The sequence below is a fragment of the Grammomys surdaster genome, unplaced genomic scaffold (genome assembly GCF_004785775.1).
Source record: "Grammomys surdaster isolate TR1022 unplaced genomic scaffold, NIH_TR_1.0 66, whole genome shotgun sequence".
NCBI classification, from domain to species: Eukaryota; Metazoa; Chordata; class Mammalia; order Rodentia; family Muridae; genus Grammomys; species Grammomys surdaster.
This window is the reverse complement of record NW_021604568.1, coordinates 11,822,068-11,841,202: the sequence shown is the minus strand read 5'-3', so window position 1 is coordinate 11,841,202 and position 19,135 is coordinate 11,822,068.

Genomic DNA, 19,135 nt, shown 5'->3' with positions numbered 1-19,135 from the left:
GAAGAAGAAGAAGAAGAAGAAGAAGAAGAAGAAGAAGAAGAAGAAGAGTAAATGGGGAAAGAAAGAGATAAAGGAAAGAAGAAATGAATGAATGAAGTAAGAAAAATAAGGAAATGAATGGAAAAGTAGAAAACAGATTTTCTTACAGTAGGTTTGGGAGAATAAATGTTAGTTTGCATAGCTATGAATTATACATAGGAGGGACTTTGCGGGAAACTAAACTATGTTATCAAGATTCTTGCCTAAGAAGTCTCTCTTCCTCTCTCTCTCTCTCTCTCTCTCTCTCTCTCTCTCTCTCTCTCTCTACTTGGGCCCACCCTGAGTATATTTGCATTGACTTTTTATAGCTGCAGATGGGCTGGTAGCAGACACTGAGGTAGTGTTATTCTCCTCATGTCTGGGGAAGTCCAAGTGTTCTGTAAAATTTCCACTAAAAATAATTAAAATCTCAAGATTCAATTCAAACAAACCATGTCTGTCTTGTGGCATAGTGATGACTCTGCTTGATTATGTTCTAGATATTCTTCCTTCCTCAAAGTCAACACTATAGCAAAGTAACAGAGATGTCACTGAGAGGTTACAGAACCAGCTTATGGATCTGTGATTCTGTCAACCCACTACAAAGCACACTTTCTACTGCAGGTGAGGTTTTATCTTCAGTAGAAAGTTAGATTTGCTAAGACTGATCATGTAGAATATGTACTGGGCAGAAAAAAACCATTTTTTCACTAGCACATTTTCCTTTCCATTTACTTCACTTATCTTTCTACCCTCCCCCAATTCTCATTCTTTCAACCAAAATTCATTAAATAGTGACTATTCCAGTACTTCATTTACCATATGGGGTTCTTCAGTCCTAGTACCTCACAAGTCATGTGTCCTGTTTTTTAAGGATTGTAATCCTGAGACAGTTGAAAACTCTTCATTGATTTCTGTAGATCTCCTTTCAGACCTGATGAGAATTCAGAGGTCTGAATACTGAAAATGATTGCTCACAAGAGATTAAATCAACACAAGTCTCATCCTTGCTTTACAAGACCAGAGCTAGCAGTGATTGTCTAACTTTTGTGTTGAGAATGAAAATCAAATTCTCAGGTGTTATAAAGCCAATTCCTGAACTAGAAAGTTGACTATCTGTATTATTTGCTTTTAATTTATAGACTTACTTCAGACTTTCTTGAAAACTGAATAGTTGGAATTTAAACACCCCCCCACATACACACATAGTGTGCATGTGTGTGTGTTTAGAAGCCAGAAGTGACCATTAGGTGTTACTTGTCAGGTACCACTTACCTGGCTTTTTGTGTCATTGTTTCAGACTTTTACCCTACACTGGCTTATTTGTCTAGATTGACTGGTTAGCATATCCCAGGTTCTGCTGGTTTCTAACTCCTCAGTGCTAAGATTATAGTCAATACCATCATCCTAGAATTTTTGCATAGATTCTAGGGATCAAAATCAGTTCTTTATGGTTGTTAGGATACTAGCACAGAGCATTTGTTTATGAAATTGACCCATGCATGTTTATATCTGGACCTCAGTTTCCTTGACTGTAAAATAGAATCCTTGCATACTGCCACTTTCAAATTCTTTTGTATTTTATGATTTCCATATTTCTTCTATCTAAATCATGCTATAGCATTTCTTCCTTATCTTTGTTTTATGGCTTTGATAGTTTTTCACTTTTTAGGTATTAAAAAATGAATCCCAGAATAAATATAGCTATAACAAGCACCCAAGAAGTTTATCAATAAGAGGGTTCAGAGTGCTGAGATAGGTGACTTTGGTGTTTCTCAGCATTCAGCATTGGTTCTGCATACTTTACGCTCATATTCTGACTCTTCTTCTGGTACCAAACTAACTGCAGCCTTACACTTTGGTCCAGGTTATGTCTGGTGTCAAGGATGGGCTGATCATCCTCTCTAGATAGATCTGGGAGACTTACATGTAGTTGTTTGAAATCACTCACTTGTTGCTAGTTAACTGTTTCACTGCCTCCTACTTGTGGGTGAGGATGTAAGTTCTTAGCTCCTGCCCAGTGCCATGTATGCCTGCCTGATACCATGTTTCCCATCATGATTGTCATAGATTCTAACCCTTTGAAACTGGAAACCACCAATAATGTTTTAAATAAATTGATTTGGTCACGGTGTCTCTTCACAAAAATATAAAAGTAACTAAGGCAGAATGTTAAAAGGATTGATTCAGTGGTATTTATATTTAGTTTTTTTCAAATTGGTCAACTAATATTTTCTGCAGATCAAAACAATTGTTATTCTGGGCTGAAAATAATTGTGGCTAAGTGGGATCTGAAAGGAAATCAGACTTGAAAATGAATTACAAGCAGTCTGTGAACTCCAGATTCCAAATTTGCTCAGGAAATTTGATGTTTCTGTTTCTCCGACTCCGTGTCCTACCAATTAGCATGCCCTTTCTCTGCAAGAATCTATCTAATATTGATAAATTGTGTGATTACGTAATTTATGACCAAGCACCAACCCTTCTTTCCATGCCATCCACCAATTCCAAGGGCTCTGGGCAACTATGACTTACTAACTCATTCTAGGAAGAGATACAGTATCATAATAGAAAAAATCTCACTACCTGATGGCTGTAGCTGGAGTCTTCTGCCAACATAGAGATTTTCATGTACTCTGAAGCCTACTAAACATCTCCTTTGCCTTATTGTCATAGAATTCAGAATGTGTTGGTGGGATTTCCTGACATAAAATAACAGTAAAATTTAATTGCATATTTAAATGGATTCTCATTTCTGGCACAAAAAGAATTGAACAGATCATGATAGTTAAATGTTATGTGTTTCTAAAGAGCAGTCTGAAAACAACAGACTGGACAACTTGTGTTTTCCAGGTCACTAAGTATGGCTGCTTTTTCCTGGAACAGGAACCACCATGTCTTCTCATGAGTGCTAGGAAGGCTCATACAGGAATCCCAGTAAGGAAGAAAGGATAGTAAAAGCTATTCCTTAAGAAGACAACAGAATGTTGAAAGGAAAGGGGTTTCTAATGATGGAGAAACGAATTTGATTATTAATTATTATTATTGTTATAATAAATACTATATAAATCTTCCTATTTTTGGTTGAGGCTAATGAATCCTCTTCTTGTAACATTATTCTGAGATAATGCATCTAGAGTGTCCAGAGTAACTGATGTGTATGTGCCTAAGGCACTGGGTCTTCAGGACTGCTCCAGATTAAGACTGCAGCCCTCTGCCACTCTGTGTTCCCTCTTTGATTTTCCCCCTTGTTTAGTTTTTGGGTATATTTGAAATAGCCTTGGAAGCATTTCCTGGCTTTATGTGGTTTCAAAGACTGTATGGAGCCCTTTGAGAAAAACCCGTGTTTGTACTGTATGCCAGGACAGACGTTCTGCTTTCTCTTTTATCTGCTGTCTCTTTTGGACTACCCAGGAGATTGGTTATGACTTTTCCACTTTTTTTTACATGTAATATATTCATGCACACTCATGTGTATGTATACTTTCCATAGAACAATCACCAGCTAAATATTTGCCTCTTGCCAACAGGCAGAATGGAGTTGTTAGATATCTACAGTTCTCTGGGTTTGTATGTTATTTAGTCTCTCATCTGAAAAATGCCTCAAGCCTACTCCATAGCCTCTTTTGTTTGGGATCATGTAAGTCTACATCTGTGAGCATTGCTGTAACATTCAAGCTAAATTGTTGTGTTTAGTTTCTGTTTCATGAAATGATTTGGCCAAGGGTCTGAATTTAGAAATAAGAAACTGTTCACTGTAGAGAAAGATACTCTTGGAGTCTACCCTCTGAGCATGGTTTCCACTCAGAACAACAATGTACCTGGCACTTGTCAAGACCTGGTGCAGGCAGCACCTAAGGAATAAAGATACAATTGGTGAAGCAAACAGGAAAGTGACCATTTATATGAGGCATTTAAAAAAATCTATGGCTTGGAGAAAATGATGATAAATTAAAAGTTAGAAGAGAAAGAGCTCATTGAATGATAAGTAATATAGTTTTTGTAATTTACTTTGTAGCAAAATTCAAGCACAGGTGTATATTTATATTGTCTAATTCTAGACCCACAAAGACTAGAGTTTTTATATAATTACCTTCTACTTATGTCATTTCAGTGATTTCTGATTGTCTCATCTTTGGCTTGAGTATTATAATAATTTCTACAACAAAGAATAGTGATGGAAAGACTAGATTTTTAGGAGTTGAAGAATAGAATTCCCTTGAAGATTGAGGCTTGCATCCCAGTCACAGGAGACAGAGAACAGTGAGAACAGAATAAATATGTGTATATAATATATTAGAAATACCCCTTTTTATAGTTTGGAGGTTAGATGCCAACAAAATCCATGGATTCAAAGCTTGCTATTCAAGTGTGGCACAGTTAGGAGGTGATGAAAATGTTAGGAGGTGGGACCTTGCAAAATCCTTCAGTCACTGGTGATATTTTCTTGAAAAAGATTACTGAGACCCTGACATATTCATGAGGTAAAGAGTTTGTTCACTTATGGATCACCAACATTGTCATTGGTATACCCATCCAAGGCCAAAGTAAATACTCTCTCTATAACTTATGTATATCACTCATTTTTTGACAATGATGAAAAATGTCCTAGCAAATTTTCAGTCATAAAATAGAAATTGGAAGGAGGAATCAGATGCATTGGCCTCTGGAGTGCAGAATTTATCACAGACTGGCTAGGAAATGCCATATTATGACTATTAAGCAGAGACTTGAGGAAGACAAGGAAAAGAACACTGGGGATATCTTGGAGAGAAGTTTTCAGGTAGTACCAGGAAAATATTATGTGCAGTTTGTCTTGAATGAGTGAAGAACTACAGTCACCACAGGTTCAGTTTGGGTGGGGGATTCCTTAGTGCCCACTCCAAGTGTTTGAAGAATATTATACTTGAAGAGAAACTGTATAGGGGGATTATTTCAGAGCAGAGAAGTGATAATTGACCTTCGCTTCACTGAATCTGCTAAATATATTATGTTCTAGAATATATTTATTTTTCAATATTTTCTTGATTTTTGCTGAGTTTTCAAATATATCAGAAGAATTTATAACCAATCAATTACCATCAATTTTATATAAACTTAGTGCAAGTAATGTAAGTAGATGTAAGACTGTAAGTAATGGAGATAAGAAATATTCCTTTATGTGCTTTAATTTTCTGTATCTAGAAAAATGAATGCCCCATGCAATATATCAAATATAAGCAGTTTATATAAAATAACAGTATGTGACTTGAATGAGCAACTGGACACTTCCTTCCTTTCAGGAGCATTGATTCTCTAAAAGGCAATAGTTATTTTCTAGTGGCTAATTTTCATGATATTCTTCAAAAACTGGGTGATTTGTCAGTTTATCCTTAACATATAGTAATATTTATTACATATCTCAGTTCACTAAATATCTCTACCTAACAAGCATTTCATATTGATTTCGGATTTCATCTGTATCTTTTGCTAACAAGTTTTACTTTCTTTGTATTAATATATTTAAATTGATCCAGTTTAATGCAAATTTAATTCACTATAAAATCTTCATTTTGACCAGTTCTTTAGCCTGGAAATTCACCGAGTGTTTTTCTTCCTATCTTTCTCTTCCTTCTTTCTAGAAAAGACATCCTGGTTTCAAAAGAGTTGTACCAATGGCTGTGGGTATACCAATGACAATATTGGTGATCTATAAGCGAGCAAACTCTTTATTTCACGAATATGTCAGGGTCTCAGCAATCTTCTTAAAGAGAAGGGGATTTTTTGTATGAGAAAGTCCAAAAAAAAAATGAAAACAGTATCTGTGCCTTTGACTCTGCACTTACTGTGGTATACAAATACTGGGTCATCTCTAACTTCTCTGTCTGGAGAAATATTTTATATATGTGAAAATGTTAGAAAAAATAAGGGGATATTTTGTTTTATAATTTCACATCATAGTCCATCACTGAAGGAAGTTAGTATAGAAATTCAAGGCAGGAGCCTGGAGCCAGGAACCAAAGAGGAGGAATGGAGGAACACTGCTTACTGGCTTTTTGCTCATGGTGTGCTAAGCCTGTTTTCTTATTTAACTCAGGATCATCTTCCCAGGTCTGGCATTGTGCAGAGTAGGGTGGTATCCACCACATCAATTGTCAATCGAGAAGATGTTTCATAAATTCCACAGGCAAATTTAATGAAGGCAGTTTTTCAACAGAGGTTCTGCCTCTTAGATGACTCTAGTTTATGTCAAGTTAACCAAAACTAACCAACACACACACACACACACACACACACACACACACACACACACAAGCCCAGCACAAATTCAGTTACTTTGCAACTTTTCTACCTTTTCCCCTTGACAGATAAGTGTTCTGTTATCTTCTATAAAAACGTGCCTTTTATCATAGCTCTATAGCCTCCTTCCCATCATTTTGTCTGTATCTGCACTGTAACTCTCCAACAATAATTTATAACACTTGCTGACTCTGCCTTTCAAGACACATGTCAGTGGACACAAATGAGAAGACGTACATGGATATGGAAATGACTTTGAGGAGATGTCTTGGCACTAAGAGTTTTTTTAATACTCCATCTGAAGTAAGCAGATTTACTAAAGGCCTTTGGAGTTTCCTCTGTGGTTTCTATTATGATGGTAATCACAATCTGCATATAATGATACGTTATACAATGATCTTGAAAGGCCATGAAGGTGAACAGCTTTTAAAAGAACAAAGTTATTTTAAATTGTTATTAAGGTTTTGGATTAGGGGCATGAGTCTCACTGCACTCCACAAGTAAAGATAATTTTAATTGAGCTAAGAAGTATGAAATTTAGGTCACAAGTATAATGAATAGTTATTGGAAGGAAGATTATAGATAATGGATTATACTCATATCAGTTCTGCTCTCAAGAATCTGCTTTAAAGGCCAATAAAGTTTTCCTATTTGACATAATATTTTTTGTATGTCTTTAGTGTATGTCACTGTTCAGTTGAATCTTGATCTTCACACCAGTGTCTCAAAAAGTATTGATATCTCAGGTGATGATAATTATGAATTTTTTCCATTGTTTCACTGGAATCTGCCTAATTCCTTCCAATGTGAAATGCTTGGGGTGATAGGCACTGATATACTAGTGAGATATGATACTACCATCACTGTCTAATTCCTATTCTGGTTGGTTAAGTGTACAATTATGTGAGTCTATTCAATATGTTCATGAGTGACTTAAAACTGATACCATGCCATGGATTTACCAGCTTTCAAGAAGAAGGTCTAAGTTTTGAAAGAAAAGAGAAGGGAATTTTTAAAAATACCATCAGTATTGTTAACTGAATATTTGGGTAATAATATATATTTTTTCAAAAGAAAACAAATTTCTGTAGAGGAATTTTAATCCAGCAACATGGCTGCTCTGACAAAGGATCACATCCACAGACCTAGTTCTGTATGACTTGGCTGGAATGCAGGAACACTCTGTATTATAGTATTATCTGGCTGCAATATAAACATAGACAGGCCCTTAGTATACAACTTTAATCTCAAACAATGAAGGCACAGCTAGTTTGTAGAAGGAAGCAGCCATGTTTGAAAGTGACATCTAATTGAGGGGCAGACAAAATGATGAATCATAGAAAGACTTCGGAGAATGAGTCAGAGATAAGATATGCTCAGTTCTCATGAGGACAGGAAAGAGGGGCAACTTAAAAGAACAGCACAGAAGCAGTTGGGAGTAAGTGTAGTGAGTACAGTCCACTGGAGTTGAGTTCATTCATGAGTTCATACAGTTGAGAGCAGGTCAGCAGGGGCAGTTGAAGCCAGAGAATGAGAAGGACCCAGAAGATTAGAACAAATTGCTAGAGTTAGTTTGAGCCCCAGCAGGAAAATTCAATAAGAAGCCAAGAGAAGCCAGATTGAATAAATCGCTAGAAGAGTAGGTGGAGCCAAAACAGCTGAGTTGAACCAGCCAGCCAGGGTTCATAAAGAACTAGAAAGGGTGAGTTTATTCAACAGTAGCCTCTGAGATGACAATTGCATCATGTGAATAAAAGTCACTATTATAGACTTCAAAACCCTTTTTATTCTGTGCTGGATCATTAAGATTTATGCTGTTTCTATTTATGCACATATATCAATAAGTTTTCAACTCTATGTAAAGCTATATCATGAACTTGCTGTTAATCTATTGAATGGTGATCTGAAACTCATTATCTTAAAAAAATGTATCATCACAGAACTTAGTACTTTGAAGTCATTTCTTCCTTTCATTATTTAAACTATGTCATTTACTTATCCTTTGAAGGCAAATTACATTTCTCTCGTGAATATAATTGAGAACAATCTAAAGAAGATTATAATGGTTCGTGTTCTGACTTAGGTTAAAATCCCGTTTTCTTCCTGCATCATTCTTGACCTGGAATGAGTTATTTACTTCTTTGAGCTTTTACTCATTTAGATATGAGTATAGATACTATCATTTACCTAATAATGCTGCTTTGAAGGCTAGATATGATTCTTTTACTTATTGTTTAGATATGAGTATAGATAATATCATTTGCCTCATAATGCTGTTTTGAAGAGTAGAGATGATCCATAAAAAGTGTTCAGAACAGAGGCTGGTATAGAACAGGACTCTGATGCTGTCAAAGTTCATTTTATAAACATTTGTGAGTGAATGATAAAGGTATCAAGATGCAACTCGATGGGAATACAGAATGTTACGGCTCTAGCATTACTAATCAGAGTAGAAAATATGTTTCGAATATATTTGAATGACAATTTCTAACAGCATATAATTGGGAGTTTTAGATAGTCATAAATGGTCTGATATTAAATCAAATCATTAAATATTAAATTAAGTCATGGCTTTTTAAACATAGAGCTTAATATACGCCAAGCATTCTCTTCATGGCTGAATGATGCTTCAAGTCTGACAAGATCCTAGTGCAAACTAGTAGGAAGCTAAAGTAATACTTAGTGGCAAGTGCTGACAAGGACCAATAGAGACTGAAACTCTTCATACATCATTAGAATTAATAAAAGATTTATAGTCACTCTTAAAACAAGATTTGTAGTTTTTTATAAAGTTAAATGTACACTTGATACATGATATAATAATTTTGCTTGGAGGTAGAACTTAGGTTCACACAAAAACATACTTATTAATGTTTATTGCTAATAATTTGCAGCTCCCAAAAAATTTCCAGTTGAGAATAAATAGACAAAACCTGGAACATTTATGTAATCAAATATGATTTAGCAATTGAATGGAACAAACCACGTAGCCATATACTGATATGTATGGATCTCAAATGCATTATACTGAATTTTGGCCATTAGACCGAGAAGGTCACATGCTATACTGTTGCATCTTACAACATTCTGAAAAAAAAAGCACTATGTGTTCCAGAAACTGTATTTGAAGAGAATGCTTGTGAAAGGGCATGAGGGAACCTGGTTGTATGACAGAAAGATCAGCACCATTATGGTATTGATGATCATATAAAGGTGGATGTTCTACAGGGGTTATAGAATTGTATATCAGAAAAGCTATGATTTTCTTTATAAAAATGGTACATCAGTAAAGTGAGTTAAAACACAAGTTCACAAGTATAACAGCATACTCGTGTTTCACAAAACTGGGGCATAGGTGTTTGGGAATTGTATAAATTATTCCCTTTATTTATGTGTTTAAAACTAAATACACAAAAATAAAGAAGACCCCACTCATTTTTTTTTGGCAGGAGTTGGGTAAGTGAATGCTTATTATGTTGTTGATGAATATGCAAATTGCTACAAAACTGTTTGAATGTAATTGTGAACAGCTGTTAAAGCATGCAATTGCATAGAGCCTTTGTTGCTGAGGTCCCATTCAGTGAATCTCTCCTGTAAAAATAAAACCCTCAGGTTTTTAAAGCTTTGTGCATAAAGTTGTTTATTACAGCACTGTACTTCCTGGCATACAACTGAACATAAAATGTGTGCCCATAAGTGAAGCTCTAAAAATGAAAGTTTCATCCTTGTAAAACCCATGTACTTCTCAGCTACAGAACACTCACACTATAAACGATTACACAAATACCACAGTAACAAGCTAGAATGCTAATGTACAAACCTGACCATTCATAGGATAATGTGTTCATCTGTATGGGCTGCTATATCAAAATTGTTACTAACTGTCACTGCTTAAAAACAAATAAACAAACATCATCTCTCACAGTTTTGGAGGATGTCCTTGAAGGCCTGATGACTCAGGGTTAGATTAGGCCTGTTTTACATGTGACAACTTCTATATACTTCAAGAGAGGCACAAGCTACTCTAGGCTACTTTCATAAGGGGAATGTCTTACTAATGAGGGCTCAGCTGTGTATTAAGCACTTCCCCAAAGCCTCAGCGCAGCAGGCTAAGAATTTCAACCTAAGAATTTTGATCGAAACACAATTTTTCTCAAACTTTTATGTGAGATTAAAAAAGTCAAAACAAGGGTTTTTTAAAAGTCAAAACAAAACAAGAAATTAAGAACTATAAGTTCAAATATTCAAATTCTTGTCATCATTGCTTCTGGTCACCAAGGGCTGCAGCTAGAAGTGTCCACCGTCGAATTTTACATTGCTTTCTGTACATTTCTTGGGAGGTCTAGAGCAGAGCTAAATTTTATGAAATGAAAAGTGATTTCCATCCTGTTCTTCATAGAGCATCCAGTAATCTACAGAGTGGTTATAGTTTTATGTTCCCATTATATTATTCATTTAATGCTCTTTCACATTTGAAGGTTGTTGTCATATAGGCCCATGTGGCCTATGAGATTGACTTCAACTTCAGTTATTTGTCTTTCAAGACTTAAGGTAAGCTGGGTATGGTGATGCACACTTTGCTTCCAGCATTCGGGAAGCAGAGATTGATTTGGTCAACATAGGAAACTCAAAGACTACCAAGGCTACTTAGTAAGATCCTGCCTTAAAAAGAAGGAGAAAGGGAAGAGGAAGAAGGAGAGGAAGAGGAAGATGATGAAGAGGAGGAGACTTAAGATAAATTCAACTTAAAGGAGAAAGTAAAAGAAAAAGAAAAAAGAAAAGATAGCATTAATATCATGTTGAATATAATAAATGTCTCATTGGCATGCCTCCAAAGTGTCCTCTCAAAGAGGAATTTTTTTAAATGTGGTAAATTTTAAGGTAAATGGCAAGTACTCAATTGAATGGGAGAAAAATGGACCAAATAATATTATATCTTCATAGAAAAAATAATCTGTCTAATGGGAAGAATAATTTAATCACCATTGCCTTCATCTCTACATGCATGTTTGGCGGCACCTCAGGGAAGGAAACAAGAGAGCTCATTGTCTGCACTCCAGATTTTCCACACTGCTGAATTGGAGAACTTTTTCTTAGAAAAGCAGATTCTATGCATTTAGTGCATTAGACATACTCATAATTGAAGATATATCTATAATTAAAGATTGGACTCTTCCATAATCAGCAGTCTATACTGAAATGTCAGTAAGTATTTTTTCTTAAGTTGCCAAAGACATTTTAACTCTCTTCATGATAAAATGAAGGCTACATCCATGCACCAATGACCTATACATGAAGTAGGAGGAACTAAATGCACTAGGGTCCAGAAATACCTGGGAGTTTAAAATCCCATGGAGAATGTCTCATGATACTTACCAAGGAGTAGGGAATGCCTTTGTTTGGGGTCATAAACCTCTGTGATGTAGTTGTAGGTTTGGGGTACACAGACTTTGTCACTTCAGTGTATGAAGGCTGATATGTTGTCTAAAATTTCCTGCTTGGGTCTTTCTGGTAATCTATTTTACATTTTGTTCTCTCTTCCTGATTTCTCCTATAACATCCCTTTAATAACCTCACATAACTCCCTGTTTTTTACCTGCTCCCTGGGAAACCCAAAGAGGCAACTATTTTGTCTCATTCTAATCTTGGAGCCACAAATGAGGCAATTAGGGGGAAATGTATTATGAAATAATAATTGAACACATCTTGTGGAGAAACATTAGAGATTGTTTCCATATGTTGATTTGGCTTCCTAATTACTCTCATTTTATTCACTTAATCATTCACTCCCTGAAAGAGAGCTCAATGTTTTCTGCAAAATGGCTAGAAGCAATAGTGATGGGCACACACCCCTTCACAGGATGGGGCAGAAAAACACAAAAAAAATAATGAACTTTTCATTGCATCCACACAGGTTACCTAAAAGTGATAAAGTAAGTCTCAAGATTAGCTCATCTGTGAATGTGTTCATCATTTCAATGCCAAAATACAAACTTCCTCAAGTGCCAACTTACTCGGAATAGTTTGGGTAGAGAAATTTTAGAAATGGATTGGTATGAGATAAGAAGCCTTCAATAATAAATATTCCATACAATAATGATACACCCAGCAATGCCTTTTATGAGTTTGAAAAATCACACTTGGAAGAAATCTGGGAGAGTTGTAGAACCCAAATATTCATTAACAAAAATGAAACAATTACTAAAATTAATTATGGAAAGGAGATGTCTTCTAGATTGAAAAAAACACTAATTTATTCTAAGTTTATTTCATGGGTTATTTGTTGTGAGATGTAAGTTTTAGAATAAAGCACTGGGAAAGAGGAATAAAAGCTCAGAAATTTGAAAACAGGCTTCTCTGTGTCCCACACTGTTGTAGGTTACATATGTTACCTCTGACCTTCATTCCCTCTCTCTTGCTTATTTTGTTCATGTTTGAGGACTCCTTCAGTTTAAAGGACAGTCCACTGTGTCCCTCTCTCATCTATATCAAATGCCCATGGCTATATATGCACAGCAATCTACCTGCTATTATCTACTTCTTTTTTATTTAATGCATTCACTGTTTTCCTTAGTGACAGATTTGTCTACTCATTGAAATGAGCACAGACACGTTTTGCATTATTCTCCATCAAGAGCTATCATAAAGTGTATATGGCAACAGCACAGGAAGTTATGTGTTGTGAAGTAAAAGAACATTTCTGAGCCCCAGAATGTATCTCACCCCAAAAGGAACAGTTGAACACAGTGAGAGACTCATATACTTTCACATACCTATATTCTTTCAGAAACTGGAACTCTATAGAGACTGGCTTGCCAGGATTTAAGAACACTAACATACATCTCACAAGGACACAGACCAGGGGGCTAGAACACTCAGAATAAATGGGGGTACAAGACCTTTAGAATAGTGTTTCTTAACCTGTAGGTCATGATCTGTTGAAGGGTACAAAGTCTTAGGCCAGTGTTTTTCAAACTGAAGGTCATGACCTGCTGGAGGTGTTGAACTACCCTTTTACAGGAGTCACCTAAGACCACTGGAAAACACAAGTTTTTATCTACATTATCATTCAAACAGTAGCAAAATTATAGTTAAGAAGTAGCAACAAAATTTTATGATTGAGGACTACCACAACATGAGGGAGTGCACTAAAGGGTTGCAGGGTTAGGAAGGTTGAGAACCACTACCTTAGAGGAACAGCTTAGTTAGTGGAGAATTTGAATCAGAAGTGAAGCAAGAGGAACAGAGTCTATTTATAGTTTTGTAAAGCTTATTGTGTGTAAAGCCTTCTAGATACTACCTACTTGATTTTTAAAATATTTTTATGTGTGTATGTGTATGTACATGTGTGAGTCAGGATGCATATTGGAAAGTCAAAAGACATCTTTGGGAGTCAGTTCATTCCTTTTACCAGGAGGATGCCAGGTATTGAATTCAGGTCATGAGACATGACAGCAAGAATTTTGCTGACTAAGCCATTTCATGGCCCTACTTGAGTATTCTCTAACCGTTTCAATATTCTGTTGGACTCTTGAATGATCAACCTCTTTGGCATAGGACTCAGTAAGGCTAGTGCTTGCTAAGAGCTACAAAGTTGGCTTCAGAATCAGGTTTCTCTTTTACTTTGTTACTTCCTGTTAAAGAGTTGGCTCTTCTATTTGTGAGAGGGGTGGCAATTATAAAATCTGGTAGGAAAATCTCACACACTAAAGAGAAACAAAAAAAGTTGAAGGTTGATCACCTAAAAATAGCTGGTGTTTCAAAGTCTGAATGTTGTGTGCAGAAATGTTTTTCTTGCTTCCTGGAGGTCAGCATTTATTTCTAACCAGGCTATAAGTTCACCAGATGGACATTATTATAAAGGGCAATCTGCTTTCTCTTCCCGCAAAAGTTATTTATTTAAATGTAGTTATTGTTTTAACTCACCCACCTATTACTATCCAGGTTAATACTTGACTATAGAGCTGGACTCTGTAAAGCAGCCAAGTTGGCACATATCATTAACTATCACAGGCTGTAAATAAATCAGACTGGTATCCTTAGAAATGAATTAACGTAGGATGCCACCTCCTAGATGAAGATCTACAGGCAATTAGAAATTTTTGATAGAAGGAAAATCAATCTTCCCTAGGGAAGAGCCCTCTAATTGGTTGTCTAGTACCAAGTGGTGAGCCAAGAAACATATGCATGTAGGTAACATTGGGTGGACTCAGCAAGTGTTATTTCTATGTTTGGTGGCCATAGACTTGCTAGGGAAGGCCAATAATAGGAGGGGTAGCAAGGAAGAGAGGAAAGGATAGAATGATTTAATTATGTTTTAATCAAATAAAAGGGAACAAAGAATAAATTTGGATAGTGATACCAGGAATCGCACATACTGGGAAAAGATAAAGAGTATGAAGGGTATGTGGAGGACAGATGAAAAAATCCTACAGACTGAGAAGAAAGGTCTCAGGAAAAAGTAAAGTTGCCAATGTCTTCTTTTAAACCCTTAACCCAAAGAGTCATGAGGTTTCTCTGCTCTCAATCTGTAGTATTTTCCTGTTTCAACCTTAGCAAACTAACACAATAACCACCAGCCTGATCCAGCCTTTCTTACTATAATAGTATCTTCATTAAGATTGAATCTTAACACTCATCTGGATGGAAGATTAGTACAGAGTATGAGGGAAAAGAAAGAAGAGAAAAATCAAGGCTGTTTGCTAGAGTACACATGCTAAGAAATGCCAAACGTCTGTGTTAAGGAAGGAGAGAAGTCATGATATATGTGAATTGGTTTATGATATCACCTGGAGTTGTAATAAAACTCTTTCATTGACGACAGATATTAGAATATTCAAAATAGATCCATCTTTAAGAATACTAGCTATTGGTGGAAAGAGAAGCTTTCAAGTTAATCAGTAAAGATTTCATAAATTTATGCAATTTTTGGATTATGGTGAAGTCAATAACCACCTGATCAATGTCAACAGGTCTGTGTTTCCAACATAATAAGGAGACTTTGTCTGGGGCTGTTTTCTCCCACCTGGGTTAGAGTACTTCTGTTAGGAATGTTTTCCCATACCATTAGTATTTTTCCATCTTTATATTTGACCAAGTTGTGATTGCTCTCAGCTCTTGAGTATAGCCTGTTTCAATCACATATAATCGTGGTGGTAGAGTTTTATTTTATCACAACCTGAATCCTACAACACTGTCAGATGTCTAGGAAAAAAGTCAGTAATGCTTTTCTTATGCAACTGAAGTTCTTCCCTCACAAAGTTCACTCTAAATAGTACCGTATGCACACGTGATGGTTAGTGATGGTCATGGTTAATGATATTACTGCAGCAATAATGATGATGATTAAGTTCCTGGTGATATAATTTGGTAGCTTTTACTTAAATATTTCTTTCAACCAAGCTCTGTCCAAGTGCTTAAATACTTAGTCTTCAAAGCCAATTAGTCATTAATCTGCTGATTATTTATCAGCTTGATAGACATAGGAAACTGAGTGAAAAATTTGTTCAAATCTTAAAAGTTAGTGTTAAGGAAAGCAGTGCTAAGTGCTGAAGTCATAAGTCCTTGTATTTCATGTTTGGCTTATTGAACTTACTGCTCTCATCTAAATAAAAATTTCAACCCTTTCATTAGAAGCTTCTAACTCTACTTTCCAATGATCTATGCTAACTATGCCTACTCTTAAAAAGTATTCTTAACACAAAAATGATGCAGGTAAGGTAGCTCGTGTATTGGCTTGCTCGATTTCCTTACGTAATAGACATAAATTTGAGGATTTACTGTAACCTATAAACATATATACTTTATGTCAACTAAGAAAGTAGTAAATAGCACCAACAGTACTGTTTGTATGCTTTCTCTTAAAGAGTTTCTGAAGTGGATTAATGATTATGTTTTAGGATCCATACTTCTTTGAATCCAAGACAAGGCTAGATTCTGCAGATGAAATTACCATGAGTTCATAGTCTTATTAATGAGGTTTAATTGAGAAGCTTTTACCTTTATCTCAAAAATTTAAATACATATGGCAATAACCACTATCTCACCAAAGGCAATGAGTTTGTAATTCACTGTGCCTAAGCAAAATGTAACATATTTCTCATTTTTTGCACCTTTCCACCCAAGTCCTTTATGTTGCTTATTTGATGATATTATAAATGTGGCTTTGACAAAATATTTGTAAAAAATTAATTTATCAGTATCTTGAAGCCATGTAATGGACATTTGGTAAAATGTGCTCCTCAAGTGATAGATCACTCCAACTTATATTTTCAAAACTCTAAAAAATGCTAGTCTTATCTTTCCTTACTTAGTAATAATCAGTGATAATTTTCCAACTGTGAATTATCATTTTCACTATTAAAGATTACATGTCAGTGTAAGATCTGGCAGGCTGGTGTCTTCTGATAACCACGATGAAAATCATTGAGTTTCCCTTCCCATACTACATTGAAAATTTTAGTTTGTCACCAAGCATCACAATAAGAGACATGTAAATTGTCATATAGTAATCCATACCTCAGAACAAGGAGTTTGTGTTAGTTGATAAATATAAATACAACAGATGAAGAACTTTGTGTGCTATAGATGAATAAGATCCTAAGGGAGTGTCTTCTTGAATCTTTATAGAACAAACATGAAAAGGAGGGTAAAGTGCAGAGTGTGTGTGTTAGGTTCCCAGAAGCCAGTGTTTTCAGTCTTGGAGCTTTCCATATCTCTGAGAATTTAGCAGCAGCTCCTCCTGGGTGATAATCATCTGTTTATTTGGCAGTCATTTCTGCCTTCCTCTGGTGTTCCTGGGGTTCTCACAGAATCTCTGCCTTTCCTCATCCCATGAAAGTCCAACCACAGTGGCGGTGTTCTGAATCTTTGCTCAATTGGTTAGCACTTGAATTAGGTGGATTCAAAAGTAACTGGCAAATCCACCTGTGCAGCATGTACAGAACAGGTTGTGGTATCAGCCATGGGAAGGTTTTCAGGTTTAGAAGCTGGGCAGCAATGATTGTGAGCCAGGCAGCAAATGAGTTGTTTTCTTTACACCCCTTCCAGTGACTTGCCATAAAAAAGCTGATAGAAGGATTTTATTCTACACTTCTCCATGGTCCTCTAACTGGAAAATGGGTTTAGATATTGGCATAGAGTCAAATTAAATATCAGATAAGAATCTGCAAGCATATGAAATGAAAAGATCAATCAAAGTGAATAGTGATTATCAGTTCTGCTTTCATTCTTAGTCTAGGGCCAGAGGCAAGTTTAATATCAAAACCAAACATCAAACAATTTTCTCTAAACCAAAACAGGCAACTTGAAAATATAAGGGAGTCGTTCATAGAAGATGGAGTGGTGGTGCTCGCCAGCCTGCAGCCATATTCTGGCATATTCCTCTTAGACTTCTTGACAAATGATGGCTTCATGAATTCACTTTCAACTGTTTCCTCTCCAAACTTTTCCAAGGTTGCTTTGGTCAAAGTGTTCAGGCAGGTCTCCAGGGTTAAAAGCCAATAAACCAGTGAAACAGACTGACCTATGCCTAAAGACCTCATGGCTGAGTCTTAATTTCATTGTTCTTCTGTGGAGTTGTTTGGTTATGTGTAGGGAGAGGAGGAGTACTCAAGAGTAGAAGCAGAGAGACAACTAGGGAACTGTTATTGAAAATGATCTTGTTAGGAGTTTCCTGCCTGAAAGCAGAAAGGCTGAGAGGTGATTTAGAACTTCAGCATTCATACGATTTTACCTACCATGCATCAGACAGAGCCAGGCTCCCTTTCCCTGGCTGCATGAACAGGGTATCTTTCCCTTGATCAGTTTTGGGGCAGTCATTTATCTCAGCTAATGATTTTTAGAGAAATTTCCATCTCTATCTTTTATGCAGAGGGAGAATGAAGAAGGACAAGTTGATATGCTTATGGGCAAAAGTAATAGGAAGACAGTAAAACTCTCTCAGCCTAAAGATAATTATCAAAAATCAGAAGCATGAAAGTGCTGCCTCAGTCTCATAAATGTGTTTTGTGTGATGTAAATCATATTCAAAGTTGAAATTTGAGAAGATATATTCTACTGTGAAGGCCACATATGATTTTCAGCCACATAAATTTATTTCCTCTCCAGCTGTGGGTGGGTGTCACCTCAACCTTTGGTATAATGTAAGAAACATTAGCTAGGTCATGGTAGCCACAAAATGAATTGTATGAGCAGCTGCCTCTTGTGCCTGGGATGTGTCTTCTTAGAAATATTCAGCTGACATTTTTAACGGTAGACATTATGGAGTTGTTTTTGCATTTCTTTCTGATGGTTAGAAAATTGGTACCTTCTGTCCAGGGAAATGAATTTCTGACTTTTTCCTCAGCCATTCTGTAAAATGTGAAAGACTACTGCACAGATAATATCTGCAATGCTGCGCTCATTACAGGGTGCAAAGAAATTAAGTTTCAGAAATTAAGTTCCATTCCTCTCCAGATCCTTCATCATTCTTTAGTTTAAGTCTTTCAATCCCCCCTTTTTTTTTAAATATGAGAAAGACATTGAACAAACACAATTAAATTGGCAGGAACTGCATGAAGCTTTGATGAAAACAAATTATTATTCCACATTTTATTGTGGAGTTCTGTATGACTATTGGGTCAAGCGTATATATGCATACATGCATACATACATACATACATACATACATACATATTAATTTGCTCATTAATGCATTTACTCAGTGAGCCATGTTTCCCAAGGTTATCATTTATAATAATTTGATTTTTCAACTTTACAAAATTTAATATCACCATGGAGATGAACTTTTGGACATGTCAGTAAGGAATGTTTTAGGTTATGTTAATTGAGGTGGAAG